Raw genomic sequence first — 21,163 nt, forward strand, 5'->3', positions numbered from 1 at the left:
GAAAACAAAGAATTTCGTGTGAAAATAGAATCGTATAATGTATTGTTTTAGGGTATTCGACAGTATTCTTGGTTACAAAAATGTAAACCAGTTTCTGATAATTTGCTCCATGTATCGCTCCATTACAATAAAACAAATGTAGTAAACAGCTCTCTAGTTCACTTCCAAGTCCATCTCATTCTACATGTATCAAGTGAATGTGACAGCAAGGTAAGCTGTCGAAATATGGTGTTTCTTAAAAGACCGCAACCGGCCGGACACCTCAGAGCAATAAAAAAAATTAGTTGTTTCAGATTTTGATAGGATACATAATCGTTGGGCAACGGCCTTGCCGCAGTGGATACACAGGTTCCCGTCAGATCACCGAAGTTAAGCGCTGTCGGGCATGGCCGGCACTTGGATGGGGTGTCCATCCGGGTTTCCATTCACTGTTGCCATTTTTCGCGGTGCCCTCAGCCTCGTGATGCCAATTGAGGAGCTAATCAACCGAATAGTAGCGGCTCCGGTCAAAGAGAACCATCATAACGACCTGGAGAGTGGTGTGCTGACCACACTCCCCTCCTATCCACATCCTCAGCTGAGGATGGCACGGCGGTCGGATGGTCCCGATGGGCCGCTTGTGGCCTGAAGACAGAGTGCTTGAGTGCATAATTGTTAATTATAAAGTTCACCTGATCGTTCAAGGCAATAGGATGTACAGAATACATGACGTCTGCTCTGACAGATTCATGGTGACAGTGGGGTTTACTGAAGACATAGTAATAAAGATAATAAATTTACCGAGAACATTAACAACCTTTAAACGGAAAGCGCCGACCACTTGCTGTCACGGAATTTCAAGTCACGTCTGCCATAAGAGGTGGACCACAGGGTGCTAGGACCCGATATTGAAACCGAGTGGAAAGATTTTCAAAAGAGCACCAGAAAAGATGCGCAAGACGAACTAGGCACACGGTACAACAGGCAAAGGAAAAAAGGTCTGTCAGCTGGGAATCAGGAAATCGCCACACTGCTGAGCGAAAAAGTGCGAGCATGTTGACTGGAACAACGTAGCGGCTTAAGTAGAATACAGAAGGAACTTAATGGTTGTCAAGAGGAAAACTGCAAAACTACCTAAAATTGTTGGCACCGTTATGTGAGCACCGAAGATTATGACGTATATGGAAAGCAGCCTAACGCAGATAAATTGAAAAATATGCAGTACGCACAAATTTAAAACATGAAAACAGATGGTAAGAATATTGCAAATAATTCTGGATCAGCTACAAATCAACCAGTTCTATGAATTAAGGGATAATAGAATCGAATGCATAGACGTTCTCGTGCCACTTGAACTGACGTCAGAATGAAATCCTATGAAAAACAAGACCGGCTGTTGTGACCGAGCTGTTCTAGGAGCTTCAGTCCGGCACCGCGCTGGTGCTACGGTTGCAGGTTCCAATCCTGCCTCGGGCATGGATGTGTGTGATATGCTTAGGTTAGTTAGGTTTAAGTATTTCTCAGTTCTAGGGTACTACTAACCTCAGATGTTAAGTCACATAGTGCTTAGAGCCATTTGAACCATTTTTTTTTTTAAACATCCTTGATGTATGACAGGGTACGGATAGGATCCCCGAATAACGCATCTGTGATACCCATTTACAAAAAACGTAATGAGTTTTGCAATTATAATGGGATAAGTGTATCAATACACATGATAATATCTATGCTGAAATTATTACAAGGCACCTTACAATAATCAGAGAGTCCCATTTATCAGAAGAACAGCAGGGTTTCAGTAAAATACATTCTTCAAGCGATTGTGAATTCATATTGAAGCTTCAAGTAGAAGTGTAGCACCATAAACACAACGCCACCCACAAAAGAACAAAGGACAGACAAAGTAAATTTTAAAAAGCGGTGGCAGTGTCTGTGCTGTTGTATACTTGCGAGAATTCGGCTCTAAAAGTAAAATGGAACGTTGGCTGAGAAACATTTATGAAATTCATAACAAGAAAGGCTAAATATACTCTCCTCTCAGAGGCTAAATGAGAAAAGAAAACTTTAGACAGGAACTAAAGAAAATTAATGTAGATGGAAAGATACAAAGAAATAAACGCAACCGGCTCGAGCGCCCACTGTGAATGGAAGACAAAAGGCCTGCGAAATACAAAAAATAAGGCCGCCCGCAGTGGCCGAGCGGTTCTAGGCGCTACAGTCTGAGACCGCGCGACCGCTACGGTCACAGGTTCGAATCCTTCCTCGGGCATGGATGTGTGTGATGTCCTTAGGTTAGTTAGGTTTAAGTAGTTCTAAGTTCTAGGGGACTGGTGACCTCAGAAGTTAAGTCCCATAGTGCTCAAAACCATTTGAACCATTTTTTAACAAAAAATAAAATATTGTAGAATAATGAAACTTTTGGAATACATTTGTCTAGGAAACATATTAACGTAATTAACATCTTCAACATTTGTAGTCCTGTCTTCCTCAATTGCCTGTAATATTGCGGTATATTGATAATTTTTACTTTTGGACCGTGTCACTACAACTGAATGAAACGCAATTTTCGTGCCACACGCGTTTCGCCTTTAATCTCTGCAAGGGATCTTCAGTGGCAGGTTGCGTGGACGATGTTCTACGTGTTATCTTTCTCTTCCATTTTTCGTGCTGTTCCTCTTGCCATTTGGGGTTTTGATCTTCCATATTTCACAGCACTCGGTTCTCGTAGCTTTAATACAGATCGTTAAAATTCAGTGAGGTGTTGATAATGGCATTTTTATAGCCTTAAAGGCATTATTGACTAATATCAACTCACCACGTTCTATCTCAAAGGTAACTAACGCTCATGACTGTTACAGTGTGTATTTAAAGCAAACCCGATCCGCCCTCATAGTGGCGCTATTTAGCACCTCTTTGATGCGACTGGTGCGAAACGTGAATAGACGCCATCTTACGGATCTAGAAACATGCATACCAACTTTGGTTTATGTCTCAAAAATCTTTCCTGGTGTGGCGATTTTTTTCCGTCAGTGAATTTAGTGGCTTAGAGATGAAAGTTTGGTTGAGGATGAGATAACCTGCAATTAGCTTCTTATCGTACATACTAAGCAGAAATATTTCCCTACCTTAACTTTTAAAATACGCCGTTGATTAGTGGTATTAAGACCACATCCTCTTGTTGTACTTCACCTGAATCGAAAAGTTCCAACCCGGTTCTGGCCAGATGACATATGACATTGCTCTCACCATTCTGTTCTCTATGTGACTGAAGGAGGTAACTCGAGTACGGGATCCAACACAATATACCAGATACCTCCCTCTAGCCCCTGACCCCCTCCCCGATTCTTCAAAGAATAGAACATCCATATACTAAACAGCCTCATATCTCAGATTACATTACAAATGAGTTAATGTGTTAAATATTTAATGTTAAGTACATAAAACGATTATGGCTGAAGAGGAAAAAACCCAACTAAGTTAGTTGTATTTCTTTCGGATTATTCCCTGGAGATTACAGTCAGAGTGACTTTGTTTTAAAAAAATCCTAATTTTTCAAGTATTTCGAAATTTACAGCGTCCTATCTCCTGTACTCTGAGTCGTGTAATGATATAATTATGCAGGTACATTCAGCTGTCTATGTGGGCACTTTCTTCAACTCTCGTTGCCAACAGAATTAGTTGTCAAGAATTACATTAAAACCCCATGTTCGATACTTGAGTGTTATTGGATGAACAGTGAAAACATATTAAGTGAAAAACTTTTTTCTTTTCATTATTTTCTAAAGGTAGTCAGCGATAAAAAGTTTATAAATGCTTAATATTGTGTATAAGGTATGGATGAATGTAGTTTGTGTGATTTGCGTACCGTGAGTTAAGCTGCTAGAAGAAATACGGACGCTGGCCACTGTGGCTGAGCGGTTCTAGACGCTTCAGTCCAGAACCGCGCTGCTGCTACGATCGCAGGTTTGAATCCTGCCTCGGCCATGGATGTGTGTGATGTCCTCAGGTTAGTTAGGTTTAGGTAATTCTACGTCTAAGGGACTGATGACCTCAGATGTTAAGCCCCTTACTGCTTAGAGCCATTTGAACCGTTTGAAATATGCACTGTTCGAAAATGGTTCAAATGGCTCTGTGCACTATGGGACATAACATCTATGGTCATCAGTCCCCTAGAACTTAGAACTACTTAAACTTAACTAACCTAAGGACATCACACAACACCCAGTCATCTATGCACTGTTTCTAACTTTAATAATTGACTTGTAACCTAAGATCTATTAATCAGCACATTGCGACAGTACTTTAAATTTTTAAATTCGGTCAATACTAACTGCTACACTTCCGAAAAAAGGAACAGTACTCCAGGAAAGATGACGTCGACTCTGGTCCGATGGCGGCAAACGCCACCTGTGGGATACAAGATGTACTGTTAATGGTGACTGTCCTTTAACAAAGACTGCTCACAGTCAAACGTGTGAAGCAAGCAGCCCTGCTTCCTACAGCCAAATGATCGAGTTCAGAGAAATTTCACACAAGTTGAACGTGTGCGTCTGTTAGTGGTCTCGTGAACATTCTCACGCCCGAAGACGTGGTTCTGGACGTCGACGCAGCAAAGACGCCCTCCAGGACCGTCGCATTGTAAAGGCAGCGGTGGCAGATCGCATAAGTACCAGGGTGCAGAAAAGAGGGTTTGAGAGCCCAGACTTGTCAGCGCGGAGTGTTGTGAACCAGTTATTAACAATGGGACTACGGGCACGCTCACTTCTCTCCCATCTCGCCACAGCATCGACGTGCACGGCTCGACTCGTGCAGTCAGAGGATCTTTTGAAAGATGGAATGGCACGCCATTGTCTTCAGCAATGAAAGCAGATTTTGCTTCCACACAAGTGTTGGTTGTTTTTTCCTACTATGTAGACCTGGTGATCACACACTGCCCGTGAGACTCAGCGTGCTCTGAAAAACGTGCAAAAACTTCCCTGGTGCGACGTCCCTTCTCCGCCGCGTGCTGGTGTTGTCGACACCGTGGAGCTGTTGAAACGTCCCCTAAGAAAAATTATTGAATGACTGTGCTGATAAACCTCTTACATTATTTGCTTTTCAAACAGCTGAGCAAAACTGAACGTACTCACACATTACTCTCTTACTTATTCTGATCAACACTAAACTGACACACAATATTTTTAGCGCAACTCAATCTGACTTTTAATAATTCCTAGAAAAGAATGGATCTGACTAACAATAACCTATACCTTTCACAAATCACTTACTTCACAAAAATCTTCGTTACTCGAACTACTGCAATACAGTGAGCGCCACTACTGCCAGCTAAATAAAAGATTCAAACTACTGAAGGCACTAACTACTGATAGGTATAGTTAGCAAATGAAAGATTTTGGTAGCGAACAAACAATGTATTTACCTTAATAGTGTTCAAAAGTCATAATATATATAGCAGTTCATGACATCCAGTCTTACAAATTTCAAAACTCCGCCATTTTTCTCCCCACATCCACCACTGCTGGCGGCTCACATCCAACTGCGCAACGCTACGCGCTGTTCACATCCAACTGCCCAATACTACAATGGCAAACAACAATGCAAACTAGCCACAGACTGCACACAGCGCAGCCAGTGATTTTCATACAGAGCGCTACGAGACGTTACGAATAAGAAAACCTAAATAGCCTACTTACACTGTTACTGCTACAGCTCGGTCGGTGGAGTCGGGACGGGATGCGCGATGGTGGATGTCTCCGCCGTTAACGAGAGACAAGATCTGAAAAACCTCTTAAGAAATCGTTCCTCGCGTAATCATTAAATTTTGACTGCGTGTCCGCACAGTTTTCCTATTAATGCGAACTGTGCGCTGTGATTGTCTCGTTTGTTTGGTGCAAAATGGCTCTGAGCACTATGGGACTTTTATTCTGAGGTTCTCAGTCCCCTAGGACTTAGAACTACTTAAACAGAACTAACCTAAGGACATCACACACATCCATGCCGGAGGCAGGATTCGAACCTGCGACCGTAGCGGTCGCGCGGTTCCAGACTGTAGCGCCTAGAACCGCTCGGCCACTCCAGCCGGCTGTCTCTTTTGGTTAGGAGTTGAATTATTATGTGCCCGGTTATCACTTTAGTGCAGAAATTCATGAATCTTCCCTGATGCGCATCGTCCACATCACCAAATGCGAGCAAAAAGTTCAGTTGCAGATCGTATTGGTCGTTGTTTGTTCGTTGCCAAGTAAAATTGTTCGCTCTATATGACGCCAGTTCCCAGATACTCTTTAAGAATGTCTTAATTATCTTGCGTCCTAATATTATGCATGTCAAAACCTTCCTTGTCACAACTAACAGTCCACGGATCTACTTCGAAGTTAAATAGTCACTCTTAATTAACTTTTGATGAGCAATTACTAAATACTCATAGAATGATGGAGGTGACGCGTTGAATTTCCACTTTTGTTGAACAATTTTATTGTTCCTTTTCGCTAAATGCTTTATAACACACTAACGAACGGTTAATTAGCACTGGCAGTTATATTAGTTTCAAGTATCGTGACAATTATGACAGCTTTAACCCTCGGCGTAATTGTATCTTCTTCATGTTTTCGTGTCAATGTCTCCTACTCGAGACTAAAGGCGTATTATAGTCTTTTGAAACTTTGTCCATTCCTTTCTATACGTTCACTTATATCAATGCTGAGTCCAATATTGCCTACTTCAGTTAATAAAGTCCAACAACTCGAGATACACAGTCAGCATACTATCTCGGTTCAAGTCTCTAGTCTGAATATCAGTTCACAAAATCTGTGAATCTACGCCACGCAACAACGACTCTTGAACGTAAAACAATCTCGTCGCGCTCCGTTCGCTCAACTATGGCAAGGACTGCTCTCGTATGACTTGATAGCACGATAGCTAGAAAGCGACTTACTTTTTCCGTGAATGAGTATTGTAGACGCATTGAATTTCTTCGTTGCGTTTACAGCTCTCTTCCAAGTTATCTCTGAAAGACATTTCTTTGGACTTAACTTTCATGGTATTAATTTGCATTTATTACTTACATGTTTGGCAAATAACTATAGATGACCTATCTTTCTTCTTCTTTGTAATACTTAATGCTGGTGTTTATCGAGACTTTCTGGTGTTATATCATCGGCAAAGTTGCCGTAGCTGACAGGATAACTTTTCCCTACTTTACACCATGATGGTCTTTCCTAATTGGGCTTTGGGTTTCATTGGAGTGTTACACTGGCCAGTACGATATCCAGACATGTCTGCAATCGAACACGTCTGGGATATGATGGAACGAGAAGTGACTCGCGCGAAGCGTCAACCAACAACTCTTACATAACTACGTGAACATGTCGAGCAGGCGTGCATAACGTATCCCAGGACAGTATTCACTATCTGTACGATCTACTGGTTGCCAGAGTCAGCTCTTCCATTGCTGCCAGTGGAGTATATATCACGTACTAATATGGGTGTTTCAGCATGAGTCGTTAACTGTTACCTCAGGTCCGCTTGCTCTTCTGAAGGTGTAATCATTTCATATACCGTTGCAATAATAAATAGTGAGTGAAATGGAATGTCCACTACGGTGTACCTTTTTTTGTATGATATTAAAAATCAAAATGTTGTTCTCCCTGGATACCGTTAGATGACGACTTGGTACCAGGGACGGGTGACTCTATGAAATGACTTTTTTTAAAATAATAATATCAATATTTATATATGTGTTTGGAGAGAGAGAGAGAGAGAGAGAGAGAGAGAGAGAGAGAGATTGATTTTTGATTGAGATTTTTACTTTAAGTCGTAACTGGTACCTGAATTTTGGTTGCTGCCTCCTTGAATGATCAGGTGCTGCACCAGTTGTTGACGTATTGCAATTTGGAGGAAGTTATTGTTTTTAAGGTTAAAAATAAGTCTCTGTTAGTTATTTGGCCGTATTGCGGATAGCTTTGAGCCCAAGGTCTTGTAGCTTTTCATGCCTAAGAGACCACTGTTGTAAGTAAGTAATATCTGCTTTTCGTGAGAAAAGGAGATGGCTTGGCACACAAATTTCCTTCAAACTATACGTCCTGCTACATCAAAATTGGTCAGTGGACTTCAGCACCGTACTATTGCACAAGAACTTAATCCAGTTACTATAAATAAAAAATTATGAGAGGTTGTTACTTATTGAATGAAAACAATAGAGAATGCATTTCTTTTCCTGTATTTTAGTGAACTTACAATTCTGTCATTTGATAGACGGCAACGTCAATGAAGTTCACCCCCTATTCCAAAAACAAGATATTTCTACTCTTCACTTCCAGAAAATTTGTATATATAAATGTTTGGCAACTCTTACATACACTTCACTCGGTTTTATCACTAAAATATCAATTTTCATTAAATATAACAATACGTTCTGAGCGACGGCCTAGAAACACGTCCTCTTTCCACCAGATACATATTGACAATCTTTTTTTAATAAAATAATAGTCTTTTTTTCTAGAGTCCATACTCAAAGATTCTCTAATACTATCGTTGCGGGGATTGCACGCTAAAGAGTTTCTTTCTGTCCAGCTGCGCATCATTTCACTTCAAGTAATTTCTGAATCACATTTACATTTACGGTATTTACATACATTACTGAGATTCTCAGAATAAAATCAGGCACAAATCAGCTAAAGAAAAAAAGCAGTGAGGCACACATAAAATTACAGCTGGGTGACCATTTGGTGATACAGATTGCTCGAAATCGTGTCTCACCCATGGGCATAAATTTTTGGCGCGCTGACAACGGCGTCAACATCAGTCAGGCCCGAAGGATGTTGCGGAACGTGTGTGTGTGTGTGTGTGTGTGTGTGTGTGTGTGTGTGTGTGCCGATATATCAGGAAGCTCCGCGCCCACGGAGGGCTTTTAACCCACGACAGAGAGGCGAACAGCGGCAGCTGACACTTTGTAAGAGGGCTAAAGCTGACGGGTAACTTCGAGCCTGATGTGTGTACCTTAAGGAGGAAGTCCCAAATCGTTTATAAACTATCGGACTTCGCGACATCCAAATGGCAGGACAGTAATAAATAATAGAAGGACCAAAGAGCACAGGAGAAAGGTTAAACAGCACAATTTAAAGCCACGGAAATAAAATGAAAGGGCAGAATTATATAAAATATGAATCTTTTCAAACGTAAAACTACCTATCCCCATTCGTAGAAGGTAAATTTCTTTTTTTCTTCACCAGGGACGAATACGAACGAAACGCCTGTTCAGTCGGATCGTTGTCTACTTTCTGAAGCAGACTCCTACATAGGGCTGGTTCCAGAGACAGAAGAACAAACCTAATAAGCCATGGGGATCTCGCATGAAGTCTCTAAAAAAGCGATGCTTTAAATAAAGGCGAACAAAAACAATGAAATATGAATGTCAGGACAGAATGAAATTTAAATGTTCATGGCAAATCTATTATACAGGATGAGTCACAAAGGACGTTGTTGTTGTTGTTGTTGTTGTTGTGGTCTTCAGTCCTCAGACTGGTTTGATGCAGCTCTCCATGCTACTCTATCCTGTGCATGCTGCGTCATCTCCCAGTGCGTACTGTAGCCTAAATCCTTCTGAATCTGTTTAGTGTATTCATCTCTAGGTCTCCCTCTACGATTGGTGATCCCTTGATGCCTCAGAACATGTCCTATGAACCGATCCCTTCTTCTTGTCAAGTTGTGCCACAAAATCCTCTTCTCCCCAATTCTACACTCCTGGAAATGGAAAAAAGAACACATTGACACCGGTGTGTCAGACCCACCATACTTGCTCCGGACACTGCGAGAGGGCTGTACAAGCAATGGTCACACTCACGGCACGGCGGACACACCAGGAACCGCGGTGTTGGCCGTCGAATGGCGCTAGCTGCGCAGCATTTGTGCACCGCCGCCGTCAATGTCAGCCAGTTTGCCGTGGCATACGGAGCTCCATCGCAGTCTTTAACACTGGTAGCATGCCGCGACAGCGTGGACGTGAACCGTATGTGCAGTTGACGGACTTTGAGCGAGGGCGTATAGTGGGCATGCGGGAGGCCGGGTGGACGTACCGCCGAATTGCTCAACACGTGGGGCGTGAGGTCTCCACAGTACATCGATGTTGTCGCCAGTGGTCGGCGGAAGGTGCACGTGCCCGTCGACCTGGGACCGGACCGCAGCGACGCACGGATGCACGCCAAGACCGTAGGATCCTACGCAGTGCCGCAGGGGACCGCACCGCCACTTCCCAGCAAATTAGGACACTGTTGCTCCTGGGGTATCGGCGAGGACCATTCGCAACCGTCTCCATGAAGCTGGGCTACGGTTCCGCACACCGTTAGGCCGTATTCCGCTCACGCCCCAACATCGTGCAGCCCGCCTCCAGTGGTGTCGCGACAGGCGTGAATGGAGGGACGAATGGAGACGTGTCGTCTTCAGCGATGAGAGTCGCTTCTGCCTTGGTGCCAATGATGGTCGTATGCGTGTTTGGCGCCGTGCAGGTGAGCGCCACAATCAGGACTGCATACGACCGAGGCACACAGGGCCAACACCCGGCATCATGGTGTGGGGAGCGATCTCCTACACTGGCCGTACACCTCTGGTGATCGTCGAGGGGACACTGAATAGTGCACGGTACATCCAAACCGTCATCGAACCCATCGTTCTACCATACCTAGACCGGCAAGGAAACTTGCTGTTCCAACAGGACAATGCACGTCCGCATGTATCCCGTGCCACCCAACGTGCTCTAGAAGGTGTAAGTCAACTACCCTGGCCAGCAAGATCTCCGGATCTGTCCCCCATTGAGCATGTTTGGAACTGGATGAAGCGTCGTCTCACGCGGTCTGCCCGTCCAGCACGAACGCTGGTCCAACTGAGGCGCCAGGTGGAAATGGCATGGCAAGCCGTTCCACAGGACTACATCCAGCATCTCTACGATCGTCTCCATGGGAGAATAGCAGCCTGCATTGCTGCGAAAGGTGGATATACATTGTACTAGTGCCGACATTGTGCATGCTCTGTTGCCTGTGTCTATGTGCCTGTGGTTCTGTCAGTGTGATCATGTGATGTATCTGACGCCAGGAACGTGTCAATAAAGTTTCCCCTTCCTGCGACAATGAATTCACGGTGTTCTTATTTCAATTTCCAGGAGTGTATTCAATACCTCCTCATTAGTTATGTGATCTACCCATCTAATCTTCAGCATTCTTCTGCAGCACCACATTTCGAAAGCTTCTATTCTCTTCTTGTCTAAACTATTTATCGTCCATGTTTCACTTCCATACGTGGCTACTCTCCATACAAATACTTTCTGAAACGACTTCCTGACTCTTAAATCTATACTCGATGTTAACAAATTTCTCTTCTTCAGAAACGCTTTCCTTGCCATTGCCAGTCGGCATTCTATATCCTCTCTACTTCGACCATCATCAGTTATTTTGCTCCCCAAGTAGCAAAACTCCTTTACTACTTTAAGAGTCTTATTTCCTAATGTATTTCCCTCAGTATCACCCGACTTAATTCGACTACATTCCATTATCTTCGTTTTGCTTTTGTTGATGTTCATCTTATACCCTCCTTTCATAGCACTGGCCATTCCGTTCAACTGCTCTTCCAAGTCTTTTGCTGTCTCTGATAGAATTACAATGTCATCGGCGAACCTCAATGTTTTTATTTCTTCTCCATGGATTTTAATACGTACTCCAAATTTTTCTTTTCTTTCCTTTACAGATTGAATAACACTGGGGAGAGGCTACAACCCTGTCTCACTCCCTTCCCAACCACTCCTTCTCTTTCGTGCCCCTCGACTCTTATAACTGCCATCTGGTTTGTGTACAAGTTGTAAATAGTCTTTCGCTACCTTTATTTTACCCCAGCCGCCTTCAGAATTTGAAAGAGTATTCCAGTCAACACTGTCAAAAGCTTTCTCTAAGCCTACAAATGCTATAAACGTAGGTTCGCCTTTTCTTAATCTAGCTTCTACGATAAGTCTAGGGTCATTATTGCCTCATGTGTTCCAATATTTTTGCGGAATCGAAACTGATGTTCCCCGAGGTCGGCTTCTACTAGTGTTTCCATTCGTCTGTAAAGAATTCGCGTTAGTATTTTACAGCCGTGACTTATTAAACTGATAGTTCAGTAATTTCCACATCTGTCAACACCTGTTTTCTTTGGGATTGGAATTATTATATTCTTCTTCAAGTCTGAGGGTCTTTCGCTTGTCTCATACATTTTGCTCACCAGATGGTAGAGTTTTTTCAGGACTGGCTCTCTCAAGGCTGTCAGTAGTTCTAATGGAATGCTGTCTACTCCTGGGGCCTTGTTTCGACTTAGGTAACAACAAAGGACGTAACATCCCTTTTATTTCGTGAATGGTTACACATACTGGAAAGCAGTTTTCGGCAAATGTTAGAAACGTCTAGGGGAACGTATATTTTTGCTTGGTTAATGTTTGTTGCACTGGACTTCTTTTAAATGTAATCGTATACTTTTTATAACTGGATTCGGTATGTCTTGAGAAGACAATTCAGATGATATAGATCTTGTTAATGTTGAAGTCGAAACCTTTTGTAAATTAATTCGAGAAATTTCATAGAATGGGAGGGTACCGTGGCAGTGCAAACATTGTCATGCAGTTATCTCAGACCAGGCTCCGTTGTTGTATACCGTAAGGTATGCCTCTGGTAAGAGAATGAAGCCTGATTTCCCCTTCTACCAACTTAGGACCTAGATGCAGGGTCATCTACTCATTTTGTATATGGAAATCCGACAAATATGACATAGGCTAGACTCTAGCTTATCACAAAGGGCTTAGGAAAACTGTTTCATATTTATGTATCTCTCAGACTTACAAGAAGCCGTGAAAGAGAAATCAACTGTTCGTTCTTCAAAAATAAAGAGGTCTTACATGCTGCAAAAAGCATCTACTGTATTAAATATCAAAATGTTAAAAGGAAAATTTGACCTATCTTTTCCTCTACGTGGCTGTGTGCTTCTTACAGGTGAAATACATGCCGTCGGGCGACCGTCTCTGCCTACACTGCTCTAAAGTATATCATATGGGGTATATTCGTTGAACTAAACATCGTATTAAGAATACTTTGGTTGGCACCTGTAACCCGCAAAACAGATAATTCTTAATGAAACGGCGTTTCATGCTGAACGTAAACGTTTAATTACAGTGTTCCCAATTACGTTCAATATGCGCTGTCGACTTATTTGACACTGCAATGCTATTTCGTACACACATAAATGAAATAAACCATTTACTAGCAATAGTTTGATAACTACCCAAGTAACATAGTATAAATTTTGTCGTCCAAAAAATAACTTTTTTCTTTATTTGAGCGTGTGTTCAAACTGTTGACCATGGACTGAAAGGCACGTTTGCTATAGCCGTTCGTAAGGACGGTGAACTCATATAACTGCAGTGAATGTAATAGTAAAGCATGTACTGGCCATTCGACGACACATATAGTCAGGCGTATTTGGTGCTTCGTTATAGACTGCATCTTTGGGTGCTCCCCAAAAAAATAAATCAAGAGGAGTCAAATTGAGTGATCTCGCAGCTCATTCGACAAAGGAATTTCGTCCTAACCAACACCTAGGAAAGATCTCATTCAGTATTTGCGTTGCATCACGGGACGAGTGAGCTTAACAACCATCGTGTTGCCGCCACATACACTGTCGTATATCTCTTCTAGAAGAACCAGCAGAATATTCGTCAGAAAGTGTGCGTAAGAATGTCCATTTAGAATGCCTAAGATGAATAAGGTCACACAGTGTAATTTCCTATAATGCCGCACCATACGTTTATGCTCCATGGCCGTTGATGTTGCATCTGACGAAGCCAGTGTGGATTTTCGGCTGTCCAGTAATGCATGTTATACAAATCTACGTTAGAGTTGTTAGTAAATTACTTTATCGGTAAGAAAAACTTAGGGTCGTGTCTCATTTGCTGAAGGGCAACCCGACAAAATTTTGGACTACGTTCAGAATTACTGTCGACAAGTGCCTGACGTAGTGACAGATGATAGGGATGGAAATTCTGTCGATGGAGGATGCTCATGACACTCGCCTGGTCGATTCCACGTTCCTTGGCAATGTGTCTCGTACCACTGCGTGGATTGACTAGCGTCGTTGTCAGAACAGCTTCTTCGTGTACTGTGTCACTTGCAGCCTTCTTTCCTGTCCTCTTTTTACGTTCAAGTAGCTTAACCGCAATAGCGCCTTAATAATTCGTGCAATTCCATGGCCTGTCGGACGTTTGCGATCCGGATAGATAGTCCTAGACCGCTGCACTCTTTTTACGGCATTTATTTTACATTCACCGTATAAAACCAGTATATCCAACTTCTTCTCTTTGGTGTCCATGTCTGCACGCAGCCAGAATTGGAGAAGAAATGAGCGGCCTGCAGTGCAGAGAAGTAAACACGCAAATGTGCTGACATTCTGACACAACGTAGGGCGAGAGTTCTGCTTGACGATGTTTGCACCGGTAATGGCAATTCCGGCCACTGTGCTCTCAAATTCTAGGACATTTCTCGAATTTTTTTACGACAGATTTAAGTGCTGGCCGCTCATTTCTTCTCCAATATCCGTTGCGTGCAGACATTCACACCAATGAGAAGAAGTTGTATATATTAGTCTACATTAACAAACGCTATATCAGCATAAGTGTCTTCTCAAAAGTGTCTTATGAAAAGTATACGGTTCCATTAAAAAAAATCTACTTGTTTCAATATCTCCGTTGATACCAGAGAATAAAAGCAAAGCAGTCTGGGATGTCATATAAAAGGAAACAGGGAGAGGCAAACAAACGCAGAATAATATACTGCTAAGGGAGGGGGACAAAATAATAAACGATCCACAGCACTTAGCAACTTATCTGCATCGCTGACTCAACAGATGGAGACGTTTGCTAGACAACAACCATCTGCACGAACAGTTCGACGACGTTTGCAGCAGCATGGACTATCAGCTCTGAGACCATGGCTGCGGTTACTCTTAACGCTACATCACAAACAGGAGCACCTGCGATGGTCTACTCAACTACGAACCTGGGTGCACGAATGGCAAAACGTTATGTTTTCGGATGAGTCCAGTATCTGTTTACAGCATCATGATGGTCGCATCCGTGTTTGGCACATCGCAGTGAATGCACATTGGAAGCGTATATTCTTCATCGCAATACTGGCGTATCACCCGGAGTAATGGTATGGGGTGCCATTGGTTACAACGTCTCGGTCTCTGTTCGTATTGACGGCGCTTTGAACAATGGACGTTACATTTCAGATGTGTTACGACCCGTGGCTCTACCCTTTATTCGATCCCTGCGAAACCCTACATTTCAGCAGGATAATGCACGACCGCATGTTTCAGGTCCTGTGCGGGCCTTTCTGGCTACAGAAAATGTTCGACTGCTGCCCTGGCCAGCACATTCTCCAGATCTGTCACCAATTGAAAACGTCTGGTCAATGGTGGCCGACCAACTGGCTCGTCACAATACTGTGGTGTCGTGTTGAAGCTGCATGGGTAGCTGTACCTGTACACGCCATCCAAGCTCTGTTTGACTCAATGCCCAGGCGTATCAAGGCGGTTATTACGGCCAGAGGTGTTTGTTCTGGGTACTGATTTCTCAGGATCTATCCACCTATATTGTGTGAAAATGTAATTACACGCCAGTTCTAGTATAATATATTTGTCCAAGGAAACCCGTTTATCACTGCATTTCTTTTTGGTGTAGCAATTTTAATGGCCAGTAGTGTACTAGAAATTCTGACTGATGAGTGATAAGTGTGGTGGCGGAGGTGCTTTTGAAGATCACTACCTTTTCCTTAAATAATTCGAAAAACGTGGCGTCCATCGAAAACGTATTGCAATAGAAAACTATGTTAAATTTTCTACGAAAATATTCTGTTCATTTTTTTCTGTAGGACTAACAGTTTGCGCATAGCGAGCGAAAGAATGTGAACATCCCGCGCGTGGTTTTTGAAGGCCAGATACGACATTGCGGGTTGCATAAAACGATATCTGTAACGACAGCTTGAATCACCGTGTATTAAGCCTGTCGTGGGGACACAGCGTACAGTGAAGCCGTTCTCGATTTAGAGCTCTCATAATCTCGTCGTTGACCGCCCATAAGGTTCAGACACACACAAACACATACACACACACACACTGAATACCGTTCTCGTTATTCGGAAACATAGCGATTTATATGACGTCCGAAAGGGCATAATCTTTAGATTTCGGGCTAAGGGTGGAAGTATTTGCGATACAGCAAAGTTTTCAAACTGTTCACATGGCACCGTGGTTAAAGTATACCACGAACGGCAAAATTTTGCTGTCCAAATACGGCGCCAATGGAACTCTGGTGCACCACACGCCATAGATGACAGGGGTGAACACCAGCCTCGGAAATGCTTACGCGCGAATACAAGAGGAACTACTCAAGAAACGGCAAGGGTCAACCGACAGTGTCCCTTCAGCTACTGTTCGGCGGAAACTGCTGCTTAAGGATCTCCTTACGCACCCATGTTAAATGCTGTTCGTCGGCGACGAAGGCTAGAATTTGCACGCCAGTACCATCATGTGACTTAGATGTTGGTTTCAGACTCTAACAGAGCAGAGATGGGGACGTGCGTGATCTACACGGTGGTCCGTTGATAGTGACCGGGCCAAGTACCTCGAAAAATAAGCATAAAACGAGAAAACTACAAAGAACGAAACTCGTCTAGTTTGAAGGGGGAAACCGGATGGCGCTATGGTTGGCCCGCTAGATGGCGCTGCCATAGGTCAAACGGATGTCAACTGCGTTTTTTTAAAATAGGAACCCCCCCACCATTTTTATTACATATCCGTGTAGTACGTAAAGAAATATGAATGTTTTATTTGGACCACTTTTTTCGCTTTGTGACAGATGGCGCTGTAATAGTCACAAACGTATAAGTACGTGGTATCATGCAACATTCCGCCACTGCGGACGCTACTTGCTCCGTGATACATTACCCGTGTTAAAATGGACTGTTTGCCAATTGCGAAAAAGGCCGATATCGTGTTGATGTATGGCTATTGTGACCAAAATGCCCAACGAGCGTGTGCTATGTATGCTGCTCGGTATCCATTGACGACATCATCCAAGTGTCCGGATGGTTCGCCGCATAGTTACGTTATTTAAGGAAACAGAAAGTGTTCAGCCACATGTCAAACGTCAACCACAACCTGCAACAAATGATGATGCTCAAGCAGGTGTTTTAGCTGCTGTCGCGGCTAATCCGCACATCAGTAGCAGACAAACTGCGCGAAAATCGAGAATTTCAAAAACGTCCGTGTTGAGAATGCTACATCAACATCGCTTCCACCCGCACCCTATTTCAATGCACCTGGAATTGCATGGCGACGACTTTGAACGTCGTGCACAGTTTTGCCACTGGACACAAGAGAAATTACGGGACGATGACAGATTTTTTGCACTCGTTTTATTTAGCGACGAAGCGGTATTCACCAACAGCGGTTACGTAAATCGGCATAATATGCACTGTTGTGCAACGGAAAATCCACGCTGGCCGCGAGAAGTGAAACATCAGCGACCTTGGCGGGTTAATGTATGGTGCGGAATTATAGGAGAAAGGATAATTGGCCCCCCATTTTATTGATGGCAATCTAAATGGTGCAATGTGTGCTGATTTCCTACGTAATGTTCTGCCGATGTAACTACAAGATGTTACACTGCGTGACAGAATGACGGTGTACTTCCAACATGATGGATGTCCGGCACATAGCTCACGTGCGGTTGAAGCGGTATTGAATAGCATGTTTCATGACAGGTGTATTAGTCGTCGAAGCACCATACCATGGCCCGCACGTTCACCGGAACTGAAATCCCTGGATTTCTTTCTGAGAGGAAAGTTGAAGGATATTTGCTATCGTGATCCACCGACAACGCCTGACAACATGCGTCAGCGCATTATTGCCAATGCATGTGCGAACATTACGGAATGCGAACTACTCGCCGTTGAGAGGAATGTCGTTATACGTATTGCCAAATGCATTGAGGTTGACGGACACCATTTTGAGCATTTATTGCATTAATGTGGTGTTTACAGGTAAGAGCATGAGTTCTCAGAAATGATAATTTCACAAAGGTATATGTATCACATTGGAACAACCGAAATAAAATGTTCAGACGTATCCACGTTTTTTTTCCCTTTATTGTTATTTTATACCTATACATAGGTAGGCCAGCAGCGGCGTAACTAAGCCGCTCTTCGGCCACAGACATGAACATAGTACAAGCAGTAAGAGATACAAAGAGACATGGAGGTTAAAAAACAGTAGACAAACAGAGTAAAATAACAGAAGCCGTTCACTGTGGAGCAGTCAAGTTAAAAGCGAGTCACACAGCACATAACGGAGAGATACAAAGTAGCACACGTGAACGATGGAGCACGGAACAAGAGACACGGATGCACTAACAGGACGACAAAACACATAAGCACTGCGGCGACAATCTCCGGCGGTTGGTGATGCACTTGTCACACAAGTAAGGCCGTGGACCTGCCAGAGGGAAGGGGCGAGGGTAGGAGGGAAAGGGGGAGGGGTTGATGCCAATGGGGAGAGGATGGGAGAGGGAGGGGTGGTTTGTGGAAGCCCAGGGAGAGGGGGAGGGGAGGGAAGGAGGGAGGGAGAGAAGGGAGAGAGGGTGCCCACAGGATAAGGAGAGGAGAGGGAAGGCAAGGCTCAAAGTTGGTAGGAGGGGTAGATGGAGGGGAGGAGGGCATCATCCGGGAGGGGGAGTTGGCGGAAGCCACCTTGGGAGAGGGTGTGGAGAGTGTGAAGATGGAGAGCAGGTGGCATACAGGAGTACAGGGGCGGCAGCGGGTTGGGGTGGGAGAGGATGCGAGAGACCAGTGGGTGGGGAGGATCAAGCTTGCGGGAGGTGTAGAGGATCCGTATCCGTTCGAGGAAAAGGAGGAGGTGTGGGAAGGGGATGAGGTCATAGAGGATCCGCATGGGGGAAGGGAGGCGGACGCGATAGGCGAGGCGGAGTGCATGGCGTTCAAGGATTTGAAGGGATTGGTAAAAGGTAGGAGGGGCGGAGATCCAGGCGGGATGGACATAACAAAGGATAGGACGGATGAGGGATTTATAGGTGTGGAGGACGGTGGACGGGTCCAGACCCCATGTGCGGCCAGAGAGGAGCTTGAGGAGGCGGAGTCGGGAGCGTGCCTTGGCTTGGATTGTCCGGAGACGAGGGGTCCAGGAGAGGCGACGATCAAGGGTGACGCCAAGGTACTTGAGGGTGGGGGTGAGGTTAATAGGACGGCCATAAATGGTAAGATAGAAATCAAGGACAGAAGGAAGGGGTGGTTTTGCCTACGATGATTGCCTGGGTCTTGGAAGGATTGACCTTGAGCAACCACTGGTTACACCAAGAGGTGAACCGGTCAAGATGGGATTGGAGAAGGTGCTGGGAGCGTTGCAGGGTGGGGGCGAGGGCTAGGAAGGCGGTGTCATCGGCGTACTGGAGAAGGTGTAGGGGGGGTGCCGGCGGAGGCATGTCCGCCGTATAAAGAAGGTAAAGAAGAGGGGAAAGGACGGAGCCTTGGGGCACACCGGCGGAGGGGTAGAAGGTGTAGGAATCCGTGTTGTGGATGGTGACATAGGAAGGACGGTGGGAAATGAAGGAGCCGACCAGACGGACGTAGTTTATGGGAAGGGCAAAGGTTTGGAGCTTGAAGAGGAGACCAGAATGCCATACACGGTCATATGCGCGTTCAAGGTCGAGGGAGAGGAAGATGGCAGAGCGACGGGAGTTGAGTTGTTCTGAGAGGAGGTGAGTGAGGTGAAGGAGAAGGTCATCGGCAGAGAATGATGGCCGAAAGCCACATTGTGTGGAGGGAAGGAAGCGATGCTGGTGGAGGTGCTGGTGGATGCGGCGGGTAAGAATGGATTCCGGGACCTTGCTGAAGACCGAGGTAAGGCTTATAGGACGGTAGGAAGAGACAGCGGAAGGTGGTTTATCAGGTTTGAGGAACATCAGGATCTGGGAGGTTTTCCACAGGTCGGGGTAGAAGCCGGTGGACAAGACCACATTGTACAGTCTGGCCAGGGTGGAGAGGAAGGAGGCGGGAGCTTCACGGAGGTGACGGTAAGTAACACGGTCGTGACCAGGAGCGGTGTTGCGTTTGGTGCGGAGTATAGCTAGGATGTCTTGAGTAGTGATAGGGGTATTGAGTTCGGTGTGTGTAATGTTGTCCAAGTATTGGAAGCCAGGAGCGAGTGGAGGGACAGAGATGTCAGTTCGATCGCGGACATCGGGGAAGAGGGAATAATCGAACTGGGGATCGTCAGGGACGGTAAAGATATCCGTGAGGTAGGAGGCAAAATGGTTGGCCTTACTAAGGTTGTCAGGAAAGGGACGGTCATTATGGAGGAGAGGATAGTAAGGGGGGGGGGGGGGTTTAGATCCGGTAAGGCGGCGGAAGGCAGACCAGTACTTGGACGAGTTAAGAGGTAGGGTAGCATTAAGACGGGTGCATGTCTGTCGCCAGTCCCGGTGTTTCTTAGCCGCGAGCAAGTTCCGGATGTGTCTCTGGAGTTGCCGGTGGCGTCGTAGTGTGTCCCGGTCACGCGTGTGATGGAAGGCACGGTAAAGACGACGGAATTCTCGAAGGAGGAGAACGGCCTGTGGGGGTAAAGTGGGACAGTGCGGGTGGATAGCGATGGTAGGGATGTGGGCCTCCACGGCCTCAGACAAGGTCTGCTGGAGAAAGGACGCGGCATGGGTGATGTCATCAGGTTGGTGGTAGGTGAGGGGGTGGCTATCGACTAGGGCAGTAAGGGTATTCCGGTAGGCATTCCAGTCGGTACGGGAGTAATCATGGATATACTTGGGGGGGTGGGTCAAGGCGAGGGTCCGGACGGGGGCGACGACCGTCAGATATGGTAAGCAGGACAGGGAGATGGTCACTGCCAATAGGAGCAAGGACGTCCACCGCTATGCGGCCAAGGAGGTTGGGGGAGGCCAGGACAACATCGGGAGTGGTATTGGATTCAGGGCGGGTGTGTTGGGGAAGAGGAAGGACATCTCCTTGGAGGGTGGCGAGGAACCGATGCCACCGCTGTAGCTGGGCAGCGGAGCGACTATGGATGTTAAGGTCGGCGGCAATCACGTAGGAGG

The sequence above is a fragment of the Schistocerca gregaria genome, chromosome 6, assembly GCF_023897955.1.
Source record: "Schistocerca gregaria isolate iqSchGreg1 chromosome 6, iqSchGreg1.2, whole genome shotgun sequence".
Lineage (NCBI taxonomy): Eukaryota > Metazoa > Arthropoda > Insecta > Orthoptera > Acrididae > Schistocerca > Schistocerca gregaria.